This window comes from Arachis ipaensis, chromosome B06 (genome assembly GCF_000816755.2).
Source record: "Arachis ipaensis cultivar K30076 chromosome B06, Araip1.1, whole genome shotgun sequence".
NCBI lineage: Eukaryota > Viridiplantae > Streptophyta > Magnoliopsida > Fabales > Fabaceae > Arachis > Arachis ipaensis.
Genome location: NC_029790.2, coordinates 108,066,845 through 108,076,659, shown reverse-complemented (window position 1 = coordinate 108,076,659; position 9,815 = coordinate 108,066,845).

The window sequence follows — 9,815 nt, the reverse complement described above, 5'->3', positions numbered from 1 at the left end:
CTCCTTGCTATCAGAGTCGCGCAGCCGGAAGCGTGACTTCTGATAGTGAGGGTGTTACATTATGGTATCAGAGTAGTCTTTCCTGTAGAGCCTTGGGAATGGACTGTTTATGCTTCAATTGCATACTCTGAGAGTCTGTCATGTAGCAGGTCTTGTTTGAATAACGAGAATTAGAGCTTTATGCACATGACGATCTATTGATTAATGCCATTAGTCTTGCATTGCATAATTCCTGGTATTAAGTTTGGTCGGCTTAACACTAGTGAATTATGTATATGGAAGCACCAATGGGTTATCATAGACAATATGCGAGTCATAGGTAATGCGAATCGCGGGTTTTGGGAACGTTAGGAGTTAATTCTTGAGGTTACTCGGTTAGGTGTCTTGAACTCTGCGAATATCACTTATCTTATTCCTGCTTGGTATGCTCTAAGGTTCTTGTCTGCGATACTTTTCTTGGAAAGTGAACAGATTATCTTTCAATTCTACTCTCTTGTTCACGTACGCTTTTGTTTGATCCTAACTGCATATGCCTGTTTAAAACCCTTGGTGTATTTACCTTTTTTATTTAGGCACTTCTTTTTGAATCATGTATTTTTTATATACATTTGAATCTGTTTTGATGTAGGACACCTTTTTAAGTTCATATTTCGAGTCCTTTGTAAATAAATTATAATTTAGTTTTCCTCTTATTTGATAATAATTACAGTCATTCTTTAAATCTTAACGAAACCGTTTTTGATTTGAAATATACAACCACTTTTAATTTGATATGTACTTCTTTATATAAACGTTAAAAGTTTCTTATACAGTTTAAAACTAATTGTTTCCAATACCTTGCCTGTTTCTTCACTGATTTATGGAAATGTATATATACTTTAAATACAATTTGATTTTTTAACAATTTTATTATAGTTTTTACGAATATCCTGATTTGACTATATATTTAGATATTTTTCAAAGAAAGGTTTTTGTCTCTTTCCAGTAGTTTTGTTTGGTAAGCTTCACTTAATTTATTTTTTTTTCATTCGAATTTGGTTTAGCATACTATATTAGTTATGCAATTATTGTTCTTACAAAAAAAAATGTTGGACTCATGTCTTTATTCTCATGAATGGACCAATTTCTTTCTTAAACTTTTTATTTCTGTGGATGTCATATTTAATTCTGTTTTTAACTACCCTTTTATTTTTTTAACGTCACCATTAGTCTTAGTTTTCCATTTCTTGCGAATCTCATTCTCATCCGAGTCAACTTTAATTCGTTTCCATCTAATGCACAATTTGTCCTTTTATTTGTTTTTCTTTAGTCAAAGGTTCTTTCTTGAGAATTTTCTATTGATTGAGTTGTCTTCCTGGCGCGTTTTGTATTCTTTTAGACCAATTAAAAAGTCGTTTGATAATCCATACCCAGTGAGTTCTTGTTTGAATTCCCTTAATTTAAAGGTTCTTTTTTCCATGGGCTGATTTCATTTTAAGCACATCGTGATCTTCTTAAATGATACTTGCAAGGTGATTATTTCAAGTATACTTTCAGAATTTTGTTTTAAACTATTTTTGAAAAGGTTTTGAACTCTTTTGAAAAAATTTAAGTGTTGAATCAACTTTTTAAGTTGTTAAGTTTCTTCTTAAGCTTTTTGTTTCTATGAGTGACATGCTTTATGAATCCTAATTGAAATCCTTTAATTTAAGTTTCTTTCTTAAAATGAGTTAGTTTCTTTTTAGCACATAATAATATTATTGAACATCCTTATAAAGTTGTGACTTAAAGTATATTATTGAAGTTTTGTCTTAAACCTTTTTAAACAAGTTTCGATTTATTTTTATGCAAAGTTGTCCCTGACTAGAATTGCTTTACTTAAGCAGTGTCTCTCTTTGGTGTAATTTGAACTTATTTTGGGGCGATACATCTATTGAAGTTTTAATAAAATCGCTTTCAATTTAGCTTACACTCCTTTACCTTATACTCTGAAAATTTCTATGTGATTTAAACCTGTTTGGTTGTAATGCATCATCTTTTCTTTTATGAGTAAAACTTTATCTCAGATTTTCTTCCAACAAGATTATAGTTTTCATACATGCTTAAAAAAAAGAATAGAAAATACAATTTTGCTCTTAGCCAAATTAATCTTTCCATTTACAAAGTTTGTGTAATCTATTTCCACTTGAATTTATATTGAAATAGTGCCACATTTACGCTTTTATTAATCTTTTGAAGGATGTTTGTTATCCATTTTCTCTTTCAGAACATGAAATGATTTCTCCTTAAGTTTTCCATTCTTTACGAACAATGCATTCGAAAATATTTTTAAACCATACTCTTGAGTTCTATAAACTTTATTTTTGGTTTGGATATTCTTCTTCTGTAAACCTCATATTTCTTGATTTAGCTTGAATTCATTTCAAAATACTGTGTTCTTTTTCATCTTATTGATCCTATCAAATCCCTTCGACTCAAGAGTTACCCTTAAAGTTATCAGTTGATCCTTTTTCCAACATTCTTCATTACTTGTTTATCCTTGTCTACTTGTGATTTCAACAATTCTTTCAAATTCTCGCGAACACGATCCTTTTTACTTTTCTTCCTTTTCTATGGTCTACTATCCTTCTAAGTATACTCGAGATTAGTTTTTGGCATTTTGTGCGACCATTAGACTTAGTAAACAACAATTTAGTCCTTTAGGACACGTTTGGTGAATGCAAAAGGTGAAACTCATAAGTGTACGACATCACAGGGAGTTGTGAAACCTTGTTTTACGTGAAAGTTTTGTTGATGTGGGACTTATAACCAGTAGTAAGGATTGCAAAGTGTTTAACAAAGTTGAGAATCTTCGGATGAGTTGCTCAATGAAGTACGGTTAAGAATGATGGAGATAAATTATGTTGAAGTTTGAATAATTGAATCTCTAAAGTTGATAAATTATGTTGATATATACATCATTTTAACCCCAACTTGTGTTATAACCTTTTGCCGCATTGCTTTACCATCAAATGTTTGAAACATATCATCTTGCACATCAAGTCTATCTTGTAACTTCTATTTCACATCATACTTATATCCTTTATATTTTTATGCCATATGAAAATCCTGATATTTGAAACTATTTGTGTATATATATATATATATATATTGAGGACTTGTTGCCATTTCTTTAAATAAGTTCAAGAGTGAAGTAATATGAAAATCTCTCTCATTTTATATCAATTTTCGAGGGTGAAAATTTTTATAAGGTGGGCAGGATGTAAGACCCAAGACTTTTGAAAAGTCCTATTTTGAACTAATCTCAAATTATATATATTTATTTATAGTTTTAATTTTAGAAATTATTTTTATTGAAAAATAATTAAAAGCAATTAATTGGATTTGAAATAAAAATTAAGGTTTTTATCCATACTCTATACTTATGGATTATTTTCCTATTTATGATTTAAAGTTCTAAGAAATTCGAAAATAATGAGGTTTGGCTATTTAAATTAGAATTTTGTCTAATTTTATAATTATTGAATTATTTTTTTATGTTTAAATTATGAAGTTGAAAGTTATGAAATAAAAAGAATTTTATATGATTTAATTTTAGATAATTTATATTTATATCATTTAATACCTTAAGTTTAAAGATAAAGAAATTTAATTATATTACCATGTATTTTCAATTAGAATAATTCATTGAGAATCAATTAGTATTTTTATACCACAAATATTTTAAAGTAACTTTAGAGATTAAATTAGTTTTTTTAAAAATTAGTACTCTATGTTCCAATTTTATTAAAATTATCTTATTCAAATTAAACCCCCCAATTTTATACACAAACCCTAATTCTATTAACACACTTTTTCCCCTATTCCTAAATGAAACCTTAGCCGCTACTTTTCTTTTTCCTTCAGCAAACCTACACAAAATACAACACCACACAACTCCTTCAGAAAAGAAAATGAAACAAAAAGGGAAGGAGGAGAGGGATCCACGGAGAGAAAAGAGAAGAGGGGAAGGAGGAGCATCGCCGCCGCACCACCACGCCTCGCCGTCGAGCTCATCCCGCCGCCGCCCAGCTGCGCCCAGCCCACCACTAGTCACTGCTGTCGTCGCCAACAATGGAGGAGAGAGAAAGAGGCGAACGCGAGGAGAGAGGGAAGGAGCTCGCGAAGGAGCTGTCGCCGTCGAAGATGGGTCTGTCGTCGTCTTCGCGGGTTCCGGTCGTCATCGTCGTCTCTGTCGTGAAGTCTGTCGCCGCCGTCCTTCTCGCCACGAAGCCAGCGCCGCCATCGTCATTATCATGGATTGCTGCTGCACGTGATGCCGCCGTCGCCGCCTCGGAGTCCGTCGCCGTCAAGCAGAACGACGGGCAGAGAGAGGATCCCCAGGTGAGAGAGAGAGAAACCAGGGAAGGCCGCGACCTGTCCAGCTGCCGTGCCCAGTCACCGCTCGCGTTGCCGGCGCCGTCTCCGTCTGAACCGTCGCCAGATCCACCGCTGCTGAAGCTTCTGGCCGCGCCTCTGCATCGTCGGAGCTCCACGCCGCCGCCACTGCCACCAAAAACCACCACTGAGGCCTAAGTCTGTTTGGGTAAGCGATGCGTTCTGAAATCTTTAAATTAGTATTTCTGTTTTAAATTGTTTGAGGATCTGAGGTCTTGGTGTCATAGGATCGAGTTACGGGTCTTGATTGCTGAGTTCTATGGCTGCTGCATACAGCATCAAGGTGCTGCATCATCATCGGGGCTGTTGTTGCTCCGTTTTCTCGATCATTCGTGAGCCCAGTAAGTCGTTCCTTGTTCCAAACTCTTTTAGCTGATGTTCTGTTATAGATTATTGAGTTTTACGTGACTTTAATGTTTTAGGATTGAGCTAAGGCTATGTTTAGAGGCTGTGGCTACTGCTGGAACGGTCGGTATTGATGCTGTTGTTGTGGGATAAGAATAGAAATGCAGTTTGTCACGTAGTTATAGTTTGTGATTGCTGAAAAGAAATTAGTTTGAAAGGTTATTTAGTTGATTATTATGAAAAATGGCTTTTCTTGGTTTTGAAGCTATTTTTGATGATGTAAATGAATTGGCTTTGGAAATGGTTTAATTTTAAGTTAGTGACTTTATAAATGATTTAGTATTTGAGCTGGTTTGATTTTAAAAAGAGATTTATTATGGGCACTGATTCGCTTTGAAAATTATTTGATATTGGAACTAGCCGAATCTTGAAAAATGATTGAGGTTTTGGAAAGGTTTGAGAAATGTTTGGATGGGACCTGAAAAGGGTGGCAGAATCCGAGTTTTAGAGATGCTGCCGAAATTTTATAAAATTAGAAGTTTCATTTGAAGTAGTTATTTTAAAAGGTTTAATTTTAAGCATTATACGATTTAAGAATACTTCATTTATCAAAGAAAAAGTTATGTTTTGGATTGAGAATTGTTAGTGAACGAAACGGAAAGAAGGATGATGAGGATTGATTTGAAATATGATTTTTGAATGAATTTGGAAATGGATTGACGAATGATGATGATATTGAGAATGGTTTAGATATTGATGGATGATGAATGAATTATTTATATGGCTTATGAATTTGAAATATCTGAGATACGAGGTTCCCTGGATTAAGTGCCGTGGCTTGCCACCACGTGTACCAGGTTGAAAACTCGATACTCTGTTGACCCTACGACGTACGTGTGACCGGGGAAATATTGATTATTTGAGAAAAAGTTATGCATAGACTCTTGGGGATGCACGTCGGGAGACAGTCTAAAGACAATTCAGACTTGTCGTGTTGGCTGGATAACCGACAGATGAGCCTCATCAGCCATAGGACAGGCATGCATCATATGCATTTGTATGCTTTGCTTGGTTTTGAACTTGTTTTGGTTTGCCTAATTGCTAAACTGTTCTTAACTGCTACTTGAACTATTTGCTGTAACTACTACCTACTTGTGCTTTCCTTGTCTGTCTTGCCTGTGTTTGTCCTGGCGTGCTACATTTGAGAATGAACCTTGGTACTGAATTAATGACTGTGTTGTTTGATTGTGTGGTTGGTTTCTGATTGAGATTTGCTTATGAGAAAGGAAAAACTTTGAATTTCTGAAAATGTTAAACACTGCCTCTTTGAAAAGGTTTTAAACGATTAGCTATTGGATTTTAGAAGTATTTATAAGACAATGATAATCACAGAATCTGAAAATAGTTTTCTTATTGAATATCTTCTTATGACAACTTTGAAACTCCGTGGTGAGACCGTGTGGTTAGGTTCTCACCCCTCTACAGCTTTACCTTTTCAGGAACCGGATGAAGAAGCGTTAAGAACAGTTATACCGCGTTTGGTTGATATGTTGTATTAATTAGATTATTTTGTTCCCTCGTCTTTGTTATTACAAGTTTGTAAAAGGGATAGGAATTGTCTGTTTTATATGTATATTATATTATGAGTTATTATGTAAAGAGTCTTGTATATGATTCTATGCCTGTTTGTATTTTTCTTAAGATAAAGTGTTTATTTCCGGTTTTCAAGGAAAGGAGCGATACAGTATCGAGTCACAGGCTCCTATTTTAGTATTTAGGATGTAAAGTAGTCGTAATACTCCTTGCTATCAGAGTAGCGCAGCCGGAAGCGTGACTTCTGATAGTGAGGGTGTTACAAAAGGTAGCGTCGAAGATGACGGAGGCAAGCTGCGGCAGTGACGAACGACCGAGGCAGCAACTCGTGGGGAGAGAAACAAGCTCCTCCATGGCAGAAACAAGCTCCAAATGGACGCTCCTCGACAGCAACGATGGCTGGAGTTTGGAAAGTGGTTGACGATAGCGAAACCGTAACAAATGGTGGTGATGAGGGGGCTGACAGTGAGAGAGAAAGAGAAAGGAGAGAGAAGTCAGGTTGATGATGTTGCAAAAATGGAAGGACAGGATTCTTAAATTTGAATTTAGGGTCAATTTTACCGGTAGATTTACCGTCGAAAACGCACAGCCTATGACCAAAACGATGCATTCATTTAATTACCTTATTGTCGGATTTTTTCACCGCTAAATCTAACGGTAATGATCGCGCCAAATTTTCTTTTTTTTTTTCTCTCCAATTATTATCGGCGAATTTATCATCGAAAAATAGAAGCCGACAGTAACTTTTTACCTGACGAACTTATTTCCAAATCTGCCAGTAAACCCATCGCTAACCTTTAACGGTAATTCCGACGGTAATCAGCATTTTTCTTGTAGTATTTATCAAACACACATGTTGTTACTTGTGCTTATTAAAAGTCATTTTTAATTTAATTTACCAAACATAAATGTTAAAAATTTTAAAATTCTATCTTTTAAAAGCTAACTTTTATAAGCTACTTTTAAAAAATAAAAGCCTTATTATTGCTGCTATTATGAGTCTCTTAGACTCTGTAATACCCTACCACACAAAGCCTACACTTAAGTTGTAAATCAAAGGTGGTATGGCATTACAACACCTAAAAAGAGAAACTATGCATAGTATTCGAAGGATAATAATATATCTAGGAGCCTGTGAAGGAAAGATAAGCAAAGACTAACATCCGTCATCACACACTTCGGTTGGCGTTACTGGCGCCAAACGCCGGATTGGTGGTGTTTGGCGCCACCTAGGTAGCATCCTTTCACGCTCTTCGAGGTCCCTGGCGTCAAACGCTTGGTTTATGGTGTTTGGCACCACCATGGTAGAAACGAAGAGGAGCTTTCTGTGTCCTGGCGCCAAACGCCGGTGAGAAGGCGTTTGGCACCACCCTGGCAGCTTTGAATTTGAAGTGTTTCCTCTCTCTCTGAACTCTGCCAAACTCGCCGGAATGCTACATGTGATCAATCAAATTATAAAACAACTCAAAGTAGCATTCATGGTAGCTTAAAGCACCTAAATCTTAAACTAATCCAACAATTCTGCATGCAATTCACTAAGAAAAGATGAGAATGATGCTCACGATCACAACACCGAACTTGAATTTTTGCTTGTCCTCAAGCAACTGAAACCAGTATGAACCTGAGATGCAGATTTGAATGAGGGTTGAGTTTTCAATTTAGCTCCTGTCTATCTTCTAAGTGTTGTTAACAACACTGTGATCATGAATAGTCTCGGCATCTCAGTATCCCTTGAAGCTCAAGAGTGCTAATGTCATTCAGCACTAGAATTCGGATAGTTTTATGAGTTATCTTTCTTTTAACATCTGATTAATCTTTGAACACAGTATTTTCTTTTCTTTGATGCTTTCCACCTTGAGCCTAGTTGTGACTCTAAATAATTTGTCTCAAGCTTTGCTTGACACAAAAACACCATAAGCACTTAACTGGGAAACTCTTTGAGTTCTGATTTTTCTATTGAATTTTCCCAGTTAGCAGTGCTCAGAGCCGTTGGCATTCTCTTTATTTGCACTTGGCTTTGACTCTAAGTGCTCTGTCTCAAGGATTTTCTTGACACAATTACACCACAAGCATATAGTTAGAAAAATAATTCCTTTGAGCTTTGATCAATTTTTAACCTTCCTAGCCATTGATGCTCAGAGCCTTGGACCTTGCTTTTCATTTTTTTGCTGTTTCTTTTGTTTCAAGGATTAATTTCTTGTTCAATTTAGAAAATTCATAATACTTCTCTAAGTTCTTGTTCCACAAGAATTAACATCCTTTACTCCAAGATCAAGCATGCACTATTCTTTTTTATGCATTCAAAATCACATATAAACACCACCACATCAATTTAAATAAGACAACTCTGTATATAACTCAACCACTCATGTGTTATACCAGTTTTCTCCTTTTTATTTTTGAATCTAAGGTCAGTGAGTGATACATGAGGTAACTTTTCAAAATTGAAATAAAAGCAACTGAATGAAACTAAAACACCTAAGAAATTGAAAATATTAAAGATCATGCAAAGGATAAAGACAAGCAACAAAAAACAGGAAAATAACATAATAATAGCTGAAGGAAAATAGGAATTGAAAAAGGAATTGAACCATCTCAGCCATCATGATGGGTATCTCTCTCTCCAGGCTGTGCTCCATACAGTCCTCTCAATCGCGCTATGTCTTGTCTTATCAGAAGAAGCTCATGGCGCTGGGGTTCTTACTCAGCCACGATCTGCTAAAGAAGGACGTCATGACTATCTTAGTTTATCCTTATCTACTCCTTGGTGCTATTGAAATAAAATAAAGAGGGGGAATGGTTGTTGTGGTGAAAGGGTTTAGGGTGGGTATCTATATAAAGAGAAAGGGAGATTGGGAAATGGAAAAGGAAAAAGAAAAGAAAAGGGAAAAGAAAGGGGGGGTTACTATCAGAGGGGGTTTATGGGGAAAGAGGAAAAAAGGGGATTGGATGGAAGAGAGGCATGGAGAAGGAGGACACTGACGAAGGGAGGGGAGAGGTCCATGGGTAGGGTGCAGAAGGGCAAAAAATCAAGGGTTATTTGAATTCAAAATTTGAATCCAATAATGAAGGAGCCTATTCAACGCAGCTAGTGCCAAATGGTAGTGATAGGCGTTTGGCGCTGACCCACTTTTTTTTTTGCTTGGCGCAAAACGCCAGATAGCCAAGTTTGGTGCCACCCATCCAGAATGAATTCCTTGAAATACGTTTCATTGCGCCAAATGGCAGATGGTCGAGTTTGGCACCACCTATCTAGAATGAAACTCCCTTGGAATATGTGCTGTAACGCTAAATGCCAGATGACCAAGTTTTGGCGTCAAGGCACCCGAATGCAATGCCGTCCAGGATGGTCTGTACTTCATTCTGAATGTACTTGTTCCTACTTTAAACACTTTGCATGAACCAATAAAAGATAAAAATAAGGAAAATGACAAACAACTAACAACACATAAATAAAACGA